General features: G+C 40.9%; 1 protein-coding gene across 1 annotated transcript in view; it reads right to left on the bottom strand.

The window, feature by feature from the left end:
• Positions 1–16352, bottom strand: part of DNAH11 (dynein axonemal heavy chain 11) — a 139000-nt gene that overhangs the window by 2696 nt on the left and 119952 nt on the right. Inside the window, exons 38-47 of the mRNA XM_080577863.1 lie at positions 14875–15037; positions 12977–13188; positions 12205–12418; positions 11400–11508; positions 7062–7269; positions 4336–6185; positions 2626–2797; positions 2380–2499; positions 1428–1537; positions 229–298 (exon numbers count right to left, since the gene is read on the bottom strand). The gene's annotated coding sequence lies outside the window, so the exon portion shown is untranslated. The remainder of the gene's footprint in view (positions 1–228; positions 299–1427; positions 1538–2379; positions 2500–2625; positions 2798–4335; positions 6186–7061; positions 7270–11399; positions 11509–12204; positions 12419–12976; positions 13189–14874; positions 15038–16352) is intronic.

Genomic DNA, 16352 nt, shown 5'->3' with positions numbered 1-16352 from the left:
AATTCAGTATCTGGACAATAATATTGATGCCAGAACTGTAAACATGTCCTTCTCAGGCCTGTTGTGCACAAGAATGAGAATGACTGTTTTTGTCTTTTTTTGTGTGTGTGTGTGTGTGTGTGTGCTTTTTTTTTTTTTCCCCTTTGGCCATTAATTGAAATAAGGCAAAAAAGCAGTATGAATGCAATTATTTTGAAACAAGTTCTGCACAGTATAGAACAAACCAACCTCCCAGCTTGCTGGCAAGAGAGCAAGATTGCTTTGCGATCCACAATCAGGCTTCTCTCTAGCTGTGTCCCTGTTCAGAACAAGCCATTGTTAAAATATATTGTAGCCTTCTTATTGTCCTTACATCCCCCCATCCCTTAACAGGAAAAAGAGCCCTGAACAGAAAGTTTGGAGACAGATGGTAAGAGGAATGAAAAATACCCTGGGGTTTCTTTATGCCTGTGGCACTAAGTGAGCACTATTTGGGGACCTCAGCACAGAGCAGCAGCTGCTGTCAGCCCTCAAGCTCCTTCCCTCTTCTGCCTCCATGTACAGGGGGAGATGTTTCAGTAGCTGGGCTGCAAATGTGGCCTGGACCCCCACTGCCCATCTTCTTCAGGGAACCACGGCAGCCTGGACAAAGTGTCCTGTAAGCTCCTGGACCCCTTTTGGCTAGGCTAGCAAAGGATTATCTAAGTATACATGGAATAATACGTGGCCACATGGGATTTGATATGTGCTGTTATCAGTACACTGCTGGAAATTTTTCATTCCCTACTGTAGCAACAACTGCACAAAGAGGATGTGCAGACTGCTTGGCTTTCCCTACTTAGTCTGGTAACTGTCAGTTAATACTAACAAATAAAACAGAATGGTACTATAGCATGCACACTGAAGTGGTTAAATGATTCTGGCAGGAAAACTTGCACTGAACCTTTTTAAACTATGAAATTGAGCATTTATTTCCTTAGCAGCTTTGTCTTCTCGCTTCTATGCAGGACTGAAGGATAGTTCGAATGGGTACCCCCTGCTTTTAAGAGATTATTATTCTGATAACAAAGTCTACAGGAGAAGAACTTGGACTATAGGATTTTAAAAATGGGACAACTCTCTGCTAGGGGTCCCTGATAAAAAGGAGTCTCTCTTTAAAGAGAGACTTACTAAAGAAGAAAAAAAAAGCTGTTAATTTATAGCACATGATTACAACCAAGGCATTTCAGTCTTAGTTTTCCTGCCATTTTTGTCATTTCTTAACTTTTCTATTCAGCTTAAATATTTGGCTCATTTTTAATATATATATTTTTTTCATTTAAACTGCACTTAACTCTCCAAACAGCAGCACAAACACAGCTAACACCAAAGGTAAAAAAATAAAAATAAAAAATCAGTGTCTGGCAGTGAAACAACATACCTGGTTCCTTATAAACATCACTGCTTACCTGTCAGAAAGGACCGAGGATTGAACAAGCCAGAAAGCCACACCACTGCTGGCAGCACAAGGTCCTGTGTCCAGACATCAAGTTTTCCATACCACAGAAGATCAGTCACCCTAACAGAGAAGCAGCAAAAGCTTCTGCCTTAAACTGTTTGTACTGTGATTTTTTTTTTAGACAAAATAAATTACAAACTTCCAGTGCAAGAGTCATTATTCCTTTGTCTATGGAGAAGATACATGGCTGAAGTAAGCAGAAGGTATATGCTTACATAAGCATAAGGTCACAGTTTTAGCTATTTCCCTGTTGTCTTCATGTCTGAAAGTCTGAAATCAATTGTAGAAGGTGATCAGCATGAGTAAAGTTGCTGACTGTAGCATATGTGAGCGTGCTCGGTTGTGTAATGTTTGTCTCGGGGAGAAACCTGAGCATCACCATTAGTCACATTAGCACACGCTCAGAAACTGCCTGAAATTGGTAACAACAGTTGATAGATTCTTAAATGCAAATTGTCTGGTACCATCTTCAGTGGTGCACTTAAAACCTCAAGATAAGCCAGGACAAATACAAATCAAGAGCACGAGAGGGTCTGACAGACGGCATAACAGCTTAGTGCAGCACACATTGCTGAGAGATGTCAAAGGAATTTCCAAAAACAGAGTAAAAACACTGCCTGTTTTTCTCCATGTCATTCTGCCTGCAAGTAAATACTGCTGCTGGCAAGGGGAAAGGGAATTTTGCAAGATGCTGAACAACCCTACCACTACTGACAACAGGAGGTGACAAAGCCTTGCTTTAGCAAAGTGCTTAGCGCTTCTGCAAAACTCACTTCAAAGTAAAACTGATTCCATTAAGACAAGTGTTAGACAAAAATGAAACAAACAGCACTTCCCTGGAATAACTGCGTACTAGCTAGCTAAACACAGTTTGCTGTTGGCAGATAGGGCAGTGTACTTGCCAGTGGGCAAGGCTGTATGCAGATGGGTGCTAGCTTAGTCCATGTGTCTGGCACAGCATCACAGAAGAGTGCAGACTGCAGCTCTTCCATGTGAGGAGAAAACAACAGCTCTCCCTTTGTCTGGAGAACAATAACAAGCATACTGGCATCATAAAGAACAGCTATTCTTTCACTTCAAAACCAAGCAACAAAAAGTCCCAAAACTCATACAAGAGCAACAATACCGTTAATAATAAAGTCACTTGCCTTGAGTCCAGCTCTTAAGAGACTTTCAGATGTCTGACAGGGGGGAGGTTCATCCTTTCACACTCCTGAAGGCAAACAAGGGTACAGGGGCTCCTGGCAGTATTGTTCTGCATGATTTCTGCTACGTTAAACTCCTCAGGAAGCATCTCCAGAATATCACCCAGCACATTTCCTAACATTTCCAGGCCAATACAAAGAGACCCATTAGCAATCACTGCTGTGAGGAACTCTTCAACTCCTTTTTGAAAGTCTCATTTATTCTACAGGAGTGAGCAAACATCCCACTTTCCTAAGCAGATAAAAAACAGAAGTGCTCTCCCACCTTTGCTGACTCTTCAGCAACCAATTGACACTTAACCTCGATTTACCTCTTAAGTTTTCAAGTAATGTTACTACCAAGTCCTGCCAATGTGTCCCTGGCCTTGGGATGACCATTGCTATAGTGATGTACCCTGAGATCATGTTGCAAGCATGATGATTTGTATTTCTGTAGTGCCTAGTAGCTTCCATCGCTTCCCACCTTCCCCCCAGTCCTTGGTATCTCAGGCATTAGGCAGAATACAGCGCAGGCACGCACACGCACGTCTCAACCCAAAAAGAGCCTCTCTCCCCTGCAGGCTTGCTCTGGAATCGAGTCAGAACACAAATGAAAAACAATTCCTAACAGCACTAATGACCAAGAACTGAAACCAAAACAGTAATGCAGCTCCATTTCAGCCCTTGGCTTTAGCAGAATTAATGATGAATGCCATAAATAATTTTCCACGCTCTGAACAGGAACCAAAAAATGCACAGTGCAAGCTCCCCTGGAAAATGTGAGACTGAAGCACGTTTTTGCTGCTTGTATCCAGAGCTGTTGCATTCGCAGCTGCAAAACCTCTGTGACCTAATGGTGAAAATAGGTGCCCAGAGGAATATGAGGGAGGAAGGCAAGGGTTGGAGAATTACAGAGCAAGAATGGCAGTCACAGCGGAACCGCATTAACTGGTGAGGATGAGGAAAACGAGGAGCTGAAGGCTGTCTCATATCACGCCAGCTTTTGGGGTATCTGAGCATTGTGTCTCTGTGCTACATTCAGAAAGGAAGGTACAGAAGACAGCAGGGCCTGAGAACAGAGCTAGCAGAGATTGCTAACTACAATTTCTTTTCCTGCTCATCCATTTTCATTTAATCTATTAAGTGCAGTAGTAGCGCTGTTCCACGCTTAAAACCCAGTCTTTCACATGTTTCCACAGTCATTTTGGCTGCAGTAGGGTATCTGGGTATGTGAGATATCAGTACCCATACCCTTCAACACAGCATCCAACGGCTTGCAGGTATTGATGGTACTGTTCTGCTAAACTCCACGTGTTATAAGGGAGGCACTGAGGCTGAGAAGTAATCAAACAGCCTCCTTGCTCAGATTTCTCCCCTTCAGACTATCAGAAAACTACAAATCCCAGAAAGCTTCCTCCTTCTCTACCACAGCTTTCCAGGGAAGCCCCCCCCCCCCCCCCAAGGCTCAGAGCAAGGGCCAAGGCTGGGACTGGTGGGAGCGTGCTCTGCCCTGGCTGCTCCTCCCAGCATGGAGGCCTGACTCGTCCTGGCCAGGCCGGGCGTTGGATCATAGAATCATTAAGGTTGAAAAAGACCTCCAAGATCATCCGGTCCAACCATCCCCCTACCACCAATGTCACCCACTAAACCATGTCCCTAAGCACCACGTCCAACCTTTCCTTGAACACCCCCATGGTCGGTGACTCCACCACCTCCTGGGGCAACCCTTTCCAATGCCTGACTGCTCCTTCTGGGAAGAAATGTCTCCTCATTTCCAGCCTGAACCTCCCCTGGTGCAACTTGAGGCCATTCCCTCTAGTCCTATCACTAGTTACCTGTGAGAAGAGAAGTGGATGTGGAGACAATGCAGGAGTACAGGCTGGGCTCAGCACAGAAGGGTTTGTCATGCAGCAGTGGGAACATAGCACTGGGGTGAAGGCTAGGCTCACCAGCTCAGCCACCCTTAACATATTTTTACCGAGTTACTATTGCCACGTTTGTTTTTAAAAACACACAAAAATGCAAGATAGATACATCTTTTGTTTCACACCCCATGTTAAATTCAAAGCTAAAAAGAAACAGTCTCCATAATGAGCTAAGTGTTCCTCTGATCCAAACTCCTCTGGTCCAAATTCCTCCCTAGTGCAGTCCATCACACAGGTTGGCACGTTGTCACCACTACTGTTAATATTCAACTCATCTTTGCCATTCTTTTTTCATTCTTCTTCATCTAAAAAGTTTCAGAAATATGTCTGGAGTCTATTATGGCACCTATACATTCCGCCACAGTGGAATAGGGTTATCAAACTATTTTAAGATGGTTGCTATTTGCACACTTTTATGACATTCCCATTTTCTGTAGTATTGAAGGACTGATACCGCTTCCTCTTCCTTTATGAGGATGCTCTGAGTTTATTTTAAGGACTGCCCCTACTGAGGCGAGTGTTATTTTTAGTACTGAATTTCTGCATCCCCTCAGAAGATGAGCAAGGATTATTATGCCATTTTTGCAGATGAGGGCCTGAGACGCACCGGTAAAAGCCACACGGGACACCTGTGGGAGAGGCAGGACAAGAGCCTCAATCCACCTGAACCCAATACATGAGTCACAGCTTTAATTCTGCTCAGTGTGCAGCTAATTAGGGGTGTTGCACAAACACACACTGTGCTCACAACTACCCTCCAACTGATGACAGAGCAGAATAAGAGCTGTAGCAGTCATATTTGTTTTCTAGTCTCCCAGCTCTTATGCGGTAAGGACTTCACTGGATTCAAAATGTTTCTCTGAACTAGCCTAGTCTAGCCCAGACTAGACCAGTCTGGGATTTAGGCTGGACTTGCAAGTTGTTTTTGCTGCAACCTATTTCTGGCTATAAGTGGTGCTTTTCACAGGAGCTATTTCTTCCTAATGCAGCGTCCACTCCACAAAATCACAATAAAATTTAAAGGCTTTTGGCATTTAGAACAGTCAACAACAAGCTGCTGCTCCCACTAATACCAGTAAGCACTTATTTCTGAAGTCATTTTGGTTCTGCAACCAGCTATTTACCTGCACCGGAGCCGCTAACCTCACCCACAATAAGCTGTGCCTTAAGACCCCACTTTGAAGCAGTGCCTGGGTGTTGAAAAAAGCCCCGCTAATCACCTCGAGTGAAAGATCAATTCCATCAGACAGTCAGTCGGCACTTACTGCTCTCTGTGCTGGCATTTAGGATGTGCTGTGCTGTATTCCTGGGAGCCACACCTGCAATGGGAGGCTGGGGGCTACTGAAGCTCCTACCAGGAACTCGCCACCCTTGTGTCCCTACGACGGATCCCGCGTGAGGTACTGTGTGGTTTATTCTAACATACCTTCTGGTTGGGTTCTCAGCTAAAAGAATTGCTCAGCAACACAGGTAGGTAAAACAGGCAATCTGTCCAGCCAACGCACAACACCAGCACTGATGAGATGCGCGTCCAACCTGTTTGCATTCATTTGGCCACCAGTCAATGCACGGGTTTCTGTTTTTGCCAGTAATTTGGTGCTGTAACAATTCCAATTAAGGCAAAACGCTTGGAAAGATATCATCTCGCTGTTTGAAATACCAGCAGATCCCCGCTCGGGGTTGGGTCCCTAAACTTTCCAAAGGCCATACAAATAGCAGTGATTCTCCTCAGGTTTCACCACCTATACTTATTTTACAATTATTTGAATGAAAGTTCAGGCTTGTGAAGGTTAATGGACTGCCTAAACTGGAAGCAGTAATTCTTTACTCATCCACGGGCTAGATGCAGAGAAGGGACCGCCAGAACGAGCTTCCCAGCGCGCCCCCGCAACCCCAGCTGTCATTTGGAGAAATCAGCCTCGGCGGAGGTCACAAGTACAGTGGAGGTCAGCCTCCCCATCTCCATGGCAACTCGTGCTTGGGCCTCTTCTTCGGAGCAGTTACTTCCAATTGCGTTAATCTGCACGTGGCTCTTTGACATCGGAAAACCCACTCGGTACAGGTGGGGGAGACACGAGCAAACTCATCTCGCCCGGAGCCTTAAGGCAGGCTTCAGCAGCGTGGCTGAGGGTGAAAAGCGCGCTTTGCCTAAGCTAGCAAGCCGCAACAAATGGCCTGCTCAAACATAACGTGCTTTTTCTTTCCCCCTTTCTTTTTTTTTTTTCTTTATTTTTTTATTTTTCTTACAAATAAGCCTTTTACCTATGGACAAAGAAAAATAACAAGTCTGGAAAGCTCTTGAGAAAGCTCTCGGCTGATTTTAGCAAATTGTGCAGTAAATTCTCTGAAGTGACTAGTTAGCAGCTTAGGAGAATCAGCCAGGTTTGTTTTGTTTTCCTTTTATACATATATCTATATATATGATATAAATCTATCTATATGTATGTACACATGAAAACAGATTAAAGTATTTACCATGCAAAGCTTCTAGAACAAAAAGTAACATTTTCTTTTGGTACCCTTCAAAGTTCTGACACTTCTTTCCGGCTAGGAGCAGCTTTGGCAGTCTTGCACCTTAGACTCACGGATGCTCCACATGCACTGCTGTCCAGGACCAAATCTCAAAGACAAAATTCAAGTCATGCAGTATGCGTCAGCTGGCGATGATCTGACAAAACTGCAGCTACAGAAACAGATGTGTGAGAGGGAAATGAAAAATGATGTGTAGTCTTACAAGCTGTTTTTCCTATTTTGGGAACAGGAAAACACCCAAGGAAATGCATAATGTATTCAGAGAAGATGGCATGCAAACAGTTAAAGGCAAGTTTTGAGGATTGTGCCATTCTGGACTGCTGTAACTGGTGAATCTATCAATTCCATTGGTTAAAGCACAGTTTTATAAAAGACACCTCCTTATGCCTGCCCAGACATTTCTAAACAGCAACTCCTTTAAGTAATTATATTAATTTATTAATAAAGAGAGTAATTAAACTAGGAAAATGAAAACCTAAATGCACTGAACCCTAATGTCATAAGGCTGGCTATACAAGCCGTGTTACAAAACACTGAGCTGAAGGTGCCAAGTAAGCGCCTGCAGAAGTGTTTAAACAAGCCATGTGCCAAGTCACAAACCCTTGCAGACAAAATCTGCACATGATGAGTCATGGTACTCATTACAAGTTGGGTCATTTATTCCACGACAGCTAGACAAGACCTTGGTATGGGTGGGACCGCAAAGACAAGAAAGCTCGCGTGCTTCCCAAAAGGCTCCATTTCTGAAAGATGAATTTCTCTCAGGGTTAACAAAGTATATACTCATTCAAGAGCTCTAGCTATATATGTGAAAGATATTATCACAGATGAGGCCTTGACTTCTTGCAGATATATACAGCAGAGACTGCGGTCCCAGGCATCAGTGATGTGGCCACCATACAAAATTTCACCAAAGAGAAAACACAAGTCTATGACCCAAGGTAACAACATTAAATAAAACAACAGAAGCTTTGAAAAGAACAAACCTAAGCTGCTCAGAATAAACACTGTTATGAGAAACAAGAAAATCAAATCCTTCCACAAAGCTTCATGGCTATGTATTCTTGTTGCTGTTTTTTATTGCTGTTGTTTAGAAAATAACTACTTTGAAACAGTATTATTTCTTCCTTCCCCTCCCCCCTTTTTTTATTTTTATTTTTTATTTTTTTTTCCAATTCAGTGAGAGGTATCTATAAATACCTGAGTAAAAATATCAAGTTTATGACTAAAATTGTCTAATGGCATAAAGCAGTATCATCGGAGCCTTATGTCGTTATTTTCTACCTTATCCCTTATAAAAAGATTTTAAGAGAATAGTACATTTTCAAAACACTGCATGATATACGAGAACATAACTCATTAACAAGTGCATGTATTTTCCTATACAGATCTTTAAAAACATAATCCTCATGAGTGACAGGAAGGTAACCTACTGTGCCTTTCTTAGAGGAGAAATAAAAAACTTGTATCTGATTGCAGCCTTTTATATCTCCTCACTAGGAAACACCAAGTAACTGAAATTCTACATTATTTGAATTTGGGATGTATTCAAAAAGTTCAGTAAAAATTGAATTAATATTAATCCCATTACTACCACATCATGTAAGCACTATGTTTATTGTAGAGCTGTAGCCATAATGCTGCTTTTATAGCTTGTGATTAGCAGTGGTAACACATTTTATTCCACGAACTACTGTCTTTCTGTTTTATTTGGCTTCACAGAGTTTGAAGCTTCTTTTTGCTACCCTTTGGTTTGCAAAATATGCCAGTTTGTGATGAAGCCTTTCCAGACGGGAACCTTTACGCCCTTGGGGGCAGCATTTGCCTCCCAACAGTTCAAGTAAAAACTTAATTACAGGCTTTAAATATTGCATGATGTGACAGAACAGAACATGTAAAATAGCTGCAGCTATTCCGGTGTGTTTGTTACAAGTTTATTTCAGTTTGAATATGTGAAACTCTAATCCATCTTTCTTTTAAATAGGGTTGAAGACAATGGAGAAAAAAAAAAGGAAGAAGAAAAAAAAAAAAGGCCACCAGGATATAATGGACAATGCTGCAAGCTGGTGATGAGAAGCCCAGACAGAGAATCCCTGTAAAAAATGTCAACTTTGGTTTAAAATAATATGTTCGTTCAGTAAGAAGAAACTTGCTTCTCTATTTGTTGGCAATAGAAACACATTTAATATTTTTCTCATTTCATATATATTTATCTCTATAAATGGTTGTTTGCCTTCGTCTTTTAGAAGACAATATTCTATTATTACAAGCTCATTCAGCTGCATACCTTTGGGGACATTGATAACACAAGAATAATCAAAGCTTGCAATAGAAGTGGGACATTTTTACTAATGTGAGAAAACTGAGGGTTTTGCATTAGAAATCTTTTAGGCTGTCAGGTTTGCATAACTGCTGTTATTGTAATCCAGGGGAAAATGGTCTGTTTGAACTCAAAAAACCCTTGACACATAGCTTGTTGGATGGACACAGAGAGGCCGGAGTCCACATTCCCCTCAACACTCAACAACGACTCCATGAACATGCGTATGGGGACAAGAAAGTGGAGGGAAAGAGTGGGACAATGAGGTAGGATCATGCATCCTGCACTTCACCTGAAAAGACCTTAGCTATCAGAGGTGACAACAGTGGAGTTCATCTTAGCAATAGGAAAATAGGTTAAATCAAACTGAGATGCAAGGAGGTTAAATATTCACAAGGAAAGAGCAAAACTGGTACCAATGATGATGGAGTTAAGACACTCCACTAGCTGATGGGCTAGCTAAAGTTTTCCAGTTTATGTTTTCTGGTCATTCCCTACCTGTATTAAATAAATTTGTCCACAAAAGGTACCAAATGAGAGCTATAGCTGTAGCAATATATGTATGTGTGTGTGTGTGTGTGTGTGTTTATACACATATGCACATGTGTATATACATACAAAGTTGCATCTTGAAAATCTGTTCTCTCTCTTCTCTCTACAATATCTATGTTTAAAATGCTTATAAAGCCACAATGTAATGAATCGCTAACCAATACAATGAGAAGGGCCAATAAGCAGTATTACCAACAGGAGAGCTGAAGTGTTTCTTGCTCTTACAGACCTTTCTAGCCCTTCCTGCCATCAGAACCCTCCCTCTCATTAATTAGCAGAATTAATTATCAAGCTTATGAATTGTGGTTTGAAAAGAACCAAGCTTAAAGAGCAGCAAGATTTATTAGCAAAGAAAACTAAGGGTTGGAATAAGCTGATTTTATAGACTTGTTTTCTAAATGGGAAGCATTATTAAATCATCACTATAAAATTAAGCAATTATTTCAATGTGACACGAAGTACCACAGAAAGGAAAACCAGTTTCAAGTTCTATTAGCTAAAAAAAAAAAAAAAAGAAAAAAAGAAAAAGAAAAAAAAGGTCAGTAGGGGAAAAAGAAAAAAGGAAAATTAATTTCTAAGACTAATTACAAGTTGGAAGATACAGAGAAAAGCATATCACCAAGGGGTAACATTTCTCTCTCTCTTTTTTTTCCCTTTAAAGCTATAAATATCTTTTAGATTTTTTTAAATTATGAACATAGGAGGACTTATTCAGTACTACCTACATTATTCAGTAATAAATAACTATTGCAATTATTTAGACATTGCATTTGCAGAACTTACATAAATGACCTCAACCGAGTATTTAAACTATACAAGTGTAAAACATGCTGTAGCTCAGAAATAAAATCACTCATCTACCCTTAACTTCGACTCAAGGGGAACATTACTGAGAAAGTCACAACAAGGTGGCATCCTTAATACATAATAATGACACATGCAGGAAATGCACCATTATTTATACATGTGACGTGCTGTAAATTGCTTCCATCATCAGAACTAATTGTAGTGATTATTAATGCAGTGTTATGAACTGTCAAAATTGCTGTATGTAATTACATTTGTGCAAATGCTTCATTACCTGCCTAATGAATTTGGCATATATGCACATGTAAACCACTGTTTTTGTTAACATAATGAAGGGCATTTTTTTCCCCCCTTAGCTACTGATGTGGAACTGGTTTGACCTATATTATAAAGTTCAAGCATCCCCCACCAGGAAAATAAAGAAAAAAATAATAATAAAAAAACCCCACCTTTGATCTGGTTTATTTTCATACTCAGCAACAGAATCACATAATGCCAGATATTTAAATAACAGCTTCAGAGAAAAATTGTGTCCCCCTTATTCAGTATAAACAGTTGAGTTGAAATAACTTTGGTGTGTGGGTTACTTGACCACATCTTACCTCTGTATGAGTCTCCAAATAATTGCAGAGGACGTTGAGGCAAACAGTGAGGTCTCTAGTACTGAACAGGTATCTTTGATTCCAGCCTGGAGGGCCAAACCTGAGTCTACTAGCAATGCAAGTGTGAAAATAGCAAAGAGAGAAAAGGATGCTTTTAAATTCCTGTTCTCTGCTACGCAGTTTAAGGGTATCATGCCAAAATAAAAAAGGAATACATTTATCCACTTAACAACTGGCAATGTAATTGATAGCTGTTCCCACCTCAGCTGCTGAAATGGAGCACTCACAAGCCTGAGGTCTGAAGAAGAGTGAGATACTGTGATAAGCGACTATTAGGCAGTATTTTTGGCAGTATTTCCCAGAAACAAAATTGTTGATTTTTATTTACCTTTTTATTTACAAACGTCCCTTAGGAAAGAGACCTGTTGTGCGACTGAAACTAACGAAAGTAGAGCTCTATAAATATCACTCAGATAAGCACTATAGTTTCTTAGCAGAAAACTCCATAGATTTTATTTATTCCAAGTAGAATATTTACCAGTTTAACATTTATTGAAAAGCACACTGTTCCTTCAGATTTTACGCTGTTTCCCAAAAAGTCATGTTTGAAAGTTAAGTTTAATCACTTTTCTTTTGCTTTTGTAGTGTTGGCAAAGAGTCTTGAGGGTCTTGAGACCCTCAAGAGTCTTGAATCCAAGAGCATTGTCCAAACACTCCTTGAACTCCAGCAGGCTTTGTGTTGTGAGGACTTCCCTGGGGAGCCTGAATATATTACTAGATGGCTGAAGTAAAAAGTTCTGCTTACCTTTACCATGGTATGCTTTGCTGGCATGAGTAAGCTTGCTACTGCAGCACCTCCACAGCCGACTTGCACCAAATTTGGAGACCTCTCTACAAGTTCCTCAGAGCAGGGATAACCAGGGACTAGGAGGGATGCAGGCTGAGCCCATCCAGGGACACTCCTGTTTTCCCCATTTTTACCTCTTCCTTCACCTGCTTCTTCCTCTCACCAAGCAACTCTTGCACAGGAAAGGAGGAAAAGACAACAACAAACAGTGCATAACCCTTGCTCATAATTTTCCTTCTTTATGCCTAACCACAGGAATTCATACATAGGGTAGTGAGGCATTGCTTGAACATCTGGATGCATAAATCTACACTGTGGGAGAATGGATGTGGTTTAACCTACCAAAAATTAAGAGCTTCACAAAGTTAGCAAGTACCATTGAATAAAATAACTTTTTTTTTTTTTTTTATAAGACTGCACCACTGGGTAAAGCTCATGTAATAAATGCACCTTTTTCTGTCTTTCTAAACATAGTTATTCATGTCTATACCAAGATATTTAATAATATGCATGCAGGTACTATTGTCACACCTTTCTTCCCAACATTGACAGAAAACATGGAGGCAGCACAGGACACAGGCAACACCCTGTAGCTGCCATTTAGTTTGGAAACACAAAAATCCCAAAGTTCTGGCCTGCTACACAACAGTCATGAACACCATCAATTCTCCCCACAGAGGAAGGAATATTTAAAACAAACTAATGAAAAAAAAGTCCATCTTGCTTTTACCTGGTCAAAACTGTGGAGTGTAATGTGTAGATTAGCTAGTATCCCCATAGGAGGTTCACTGGTAATTTTAACAGAGTTTTATAGTATTTCATGAGGAATGATGTGCTCTTCTGGGGTTGGAGCTGGTTCAGCACTAATGCAGATGTGGAAGTCAGAGTGACTTTCTTCACTGTATTGCTCAAGGAGTTTTTCCAAGGTTACTAGCCACTTGGCTACCAGATGAATATTCTGTTGGAAAACAGACACTGGTAAGATAACAGATACATTTGTTATCTTAAGACATAATTATTGTGGGTTTATAATGAAAAACAGTTATTTAATTCAAAGCATCATTTTATTATTAAATAAATTGATAATGTAAAGAACAGCCTTAAATAAGAGCTTGACCTCATGGAGGTAATAAATTTCCTACCTGCTTCAAGGGCATATGCCTGAAGCCAACACAATTTTATTTATTCATTTATTTTTAAAGTATTTCCCAGAAGTGATGCCAGGTTAGTCAGAAAAGCAAAAAGTTTTTTTGTGTATAATTATACAACACAATCCATAGTAAAAAGCTTCACCTTTTTGCTCATGTAGTTCTCTTTAACATAAAGGTGGAGGCTATAGGTATTTGAATCAAAACCCAGAAGACTAAAGCTTGAGAATTACTTTGTACATCCAAATCCCATTGGCTGCAGTTGGCCTACCACCACCCGGGATTTAGTTCAAAATCTTTATTTAGTCTTCTTTTGGACTTTCCCCAACCTTTCACTACCAAAAATCTTCACAGCAGAATTGTCACCTCCTTCCTCCCTTAGGAGCACGGCTTATGTAACAGACTAGAAAATGGAGAAGTTCTGCAATACCAGAAGCCTCTTGCTTGTTCCCCTTTATTCCTGTGACCTCACACATGCCATGAAGCTGATTTAAGGTCCCTGCCATCTTCCATTTTCTCATTCAGTCCCCAGAGCAGCTAGGAACTCTGAAATACATCTGAAAACCATCTCTCTTCTTTCCTTCACAGCAACACTTCTATGCTCACTACAGGAAAAGCCAGGCTATTTTCAGACCAGTGCAACTAGCTTACTCCTGTGAAACCTGGTTAAAGATTTCTTTCAGCTGAAATGTGGATGAAGCGGTCAGTTTGCATGTCTGCACAGTGCTTGGCATGTTAAGACCCCTCAGTGACATTATTTCAGTCGGCAGACAACCCTAAGTCCAGCCTGTCTCCTCATTTGTTGTGGGCAACCTGGTTGACAGCCAAATGTGTGTTGCTGAGGTTAAAACCAGAGGAGGCGGCGATCACCAGCAATAACCTCCTAAATATCAAGATCTGGAACATGCATTTTTCCTAGGTTTCTGGACAAAGGGATTGTTACAAATATCTCCTAGCTATTTAGCATGAAAGAGTGGGAGGGAAGCACTTTCTTTCAGTAGCATTGACAGTTGTAGTGTCTCTGTCAACACCATCATTAAGGCAGGAGTCACGGTTTGCTAGGGCATTGCACAGGTCTTTTTGTCTGCTGCAGAGTGGGTTCTCAATCCATACAATGCTGGCCAAAGGTGTTGCTCCTATCTCGGGAGAGCAGCACTCCAGCGGTAATTATACAGTTTCCAAGAGCAAGTCAGGCCCGTTTTATTAAAGTCTCCATCATGGCCCATTGAACGGACCAGGAGTTCTTAATTATGCGGGGGAAATGTATTCCTGGAGATGGTTCTCCCTAGGCACATGTGTGTAATCTTTCCTGCTCCTCCTGGGAGGATGAGGATAGTGTTAAGCAAAATCTGACAACATATAAATATAATGTTTATCCTTTTACAAATTCAAGCTAAAAAGAAGAAGATTATTAGCCATTTAACACTTCTTCTGTAACCCGCTGTATATTTTGTGTGTAATCTGGGAACATCCCTCCAACTGAGCAGACACCCACCATCAGAGAGGCCATTGAACACTCACTTGGAGAAGAACCCAGTGGCCATGTGTGGCATTGATTGCCTCCTCTGCAACTATCTCCTGCTCTTGTCTTAAAGAGATGTTACGAAATCTTCCAGAGTCTATAGTGAAACCAAGCTTTTCGCCTGTAAAAGAAGTAATTGGGGGAGAGTGAGTGACAGAGGGGGAGGAGATAGGAAAATTAGCAGAGCAGAAAGGAAAAAGAATGATAATGCCCCCATTAATTTCACTATCACTTGTGCAATACATATTACTTCTTCTGAAGCACTTCACTAAACCCTTACAATTTCAACAAGCAAAATTGCGAGCTCTCAACAGTGGCCTTATTGCTGGTATTAGAAAAAGCCTGCAGAAATCTGTTCCCTTGGTTTTAAGATAATGAACCTTTTGACATTTTGATAGATGCTCGGCATTGTTACTGAGCTTTAGAAACTCTTACAGGGGGTACAGAGCAATTCCGTTATGAAAAAGGGAGCAACATGTGGTAGATACCACATCAGTTTTTTAACTGATTGGTTCAGTGGGTAAATGCACAAGCCTCTCACCTTGTGAGGCCTGAGTTTAAATTGAGCACAGTGAGGTCACAGCTGTATTAACCTGGTATTCTCACCATTGTCTGCAGGGAATAGCAATCCTAAGTATAAAGCGACAGAGCCCTATACAATTGAATATAGTTTGTATAATGACCATTATTTAGTCACAGGGGGCACAAGATTACATGAGCATGGAGAAAATTGCCCTCTGGCCCTCATCTAGTCAAAAGGTAGAAAACAGTACAAAGGAAACCTGCATTATGCCAAGCACAGGAATGCTCAGTCTAAGAATTTCTTACTGTAACACTTATGGCCTTACACTTTTCATCCACCCAATTTACCGTGAATATGGTGGGGGTGGAAGAAACTTTAGAAATCGAATCTTCTGCTGAAAATAAACCCTGCCCAACTTTCCCATATTAACGTGTACTCCATTTTAATGAGAGATGATTCCAGAAGGCTTTGTTCTGTTTAGTAAAAATACACTCATACACACACGTGCTTATAGGCACATACATACAGACATATACATCGATATCATATATTGATATATCTACATATATGACACTGTATGCTCCATTTCAATTGGGAGCTGAATTTTTCTTATTTAGTTGGAGCACAGCTGAGTGATCCTTGCACCAGAAGCAAATAAGAAGCTTACCTAGTGTCTCCATGTCTTCAAGTGGATTCACTCCTGGAGACAAGAAAAAACTCAGGAGTGGTTGGACTGCTCTCTTCGTATGATTTTGCTAAGTCCATCTTCATGCCTTCCACATATTTTGAGCCAAGCTTTTCCTCCACAAAGTTCTTATATGTATAGAAAACGTGCTAAAGATCAGAAATGATTTCTGCTACAGGTTTCTAGCCTGCACTATTCTTAGACCGGAGCTGCTGACAGCGATGGTCT

The sequence above is a fragment of the Anser brachyrhynchus genome, assembly GCF_964034855.1.
Source record: "Anser brachyrhynchus genome assembly, chromosome: 2".
NCBI classification, from domain to species: Eukaryota; Metazoa; Chordata; class Aves; order Anseriformes; family Anatidae; genus Anser; species Anser brachyrhynchus.
Note: the sequence above shows the minus strand (reverse complement) of the source record. Positions and strands in the feature narration are given on the sequence as shown.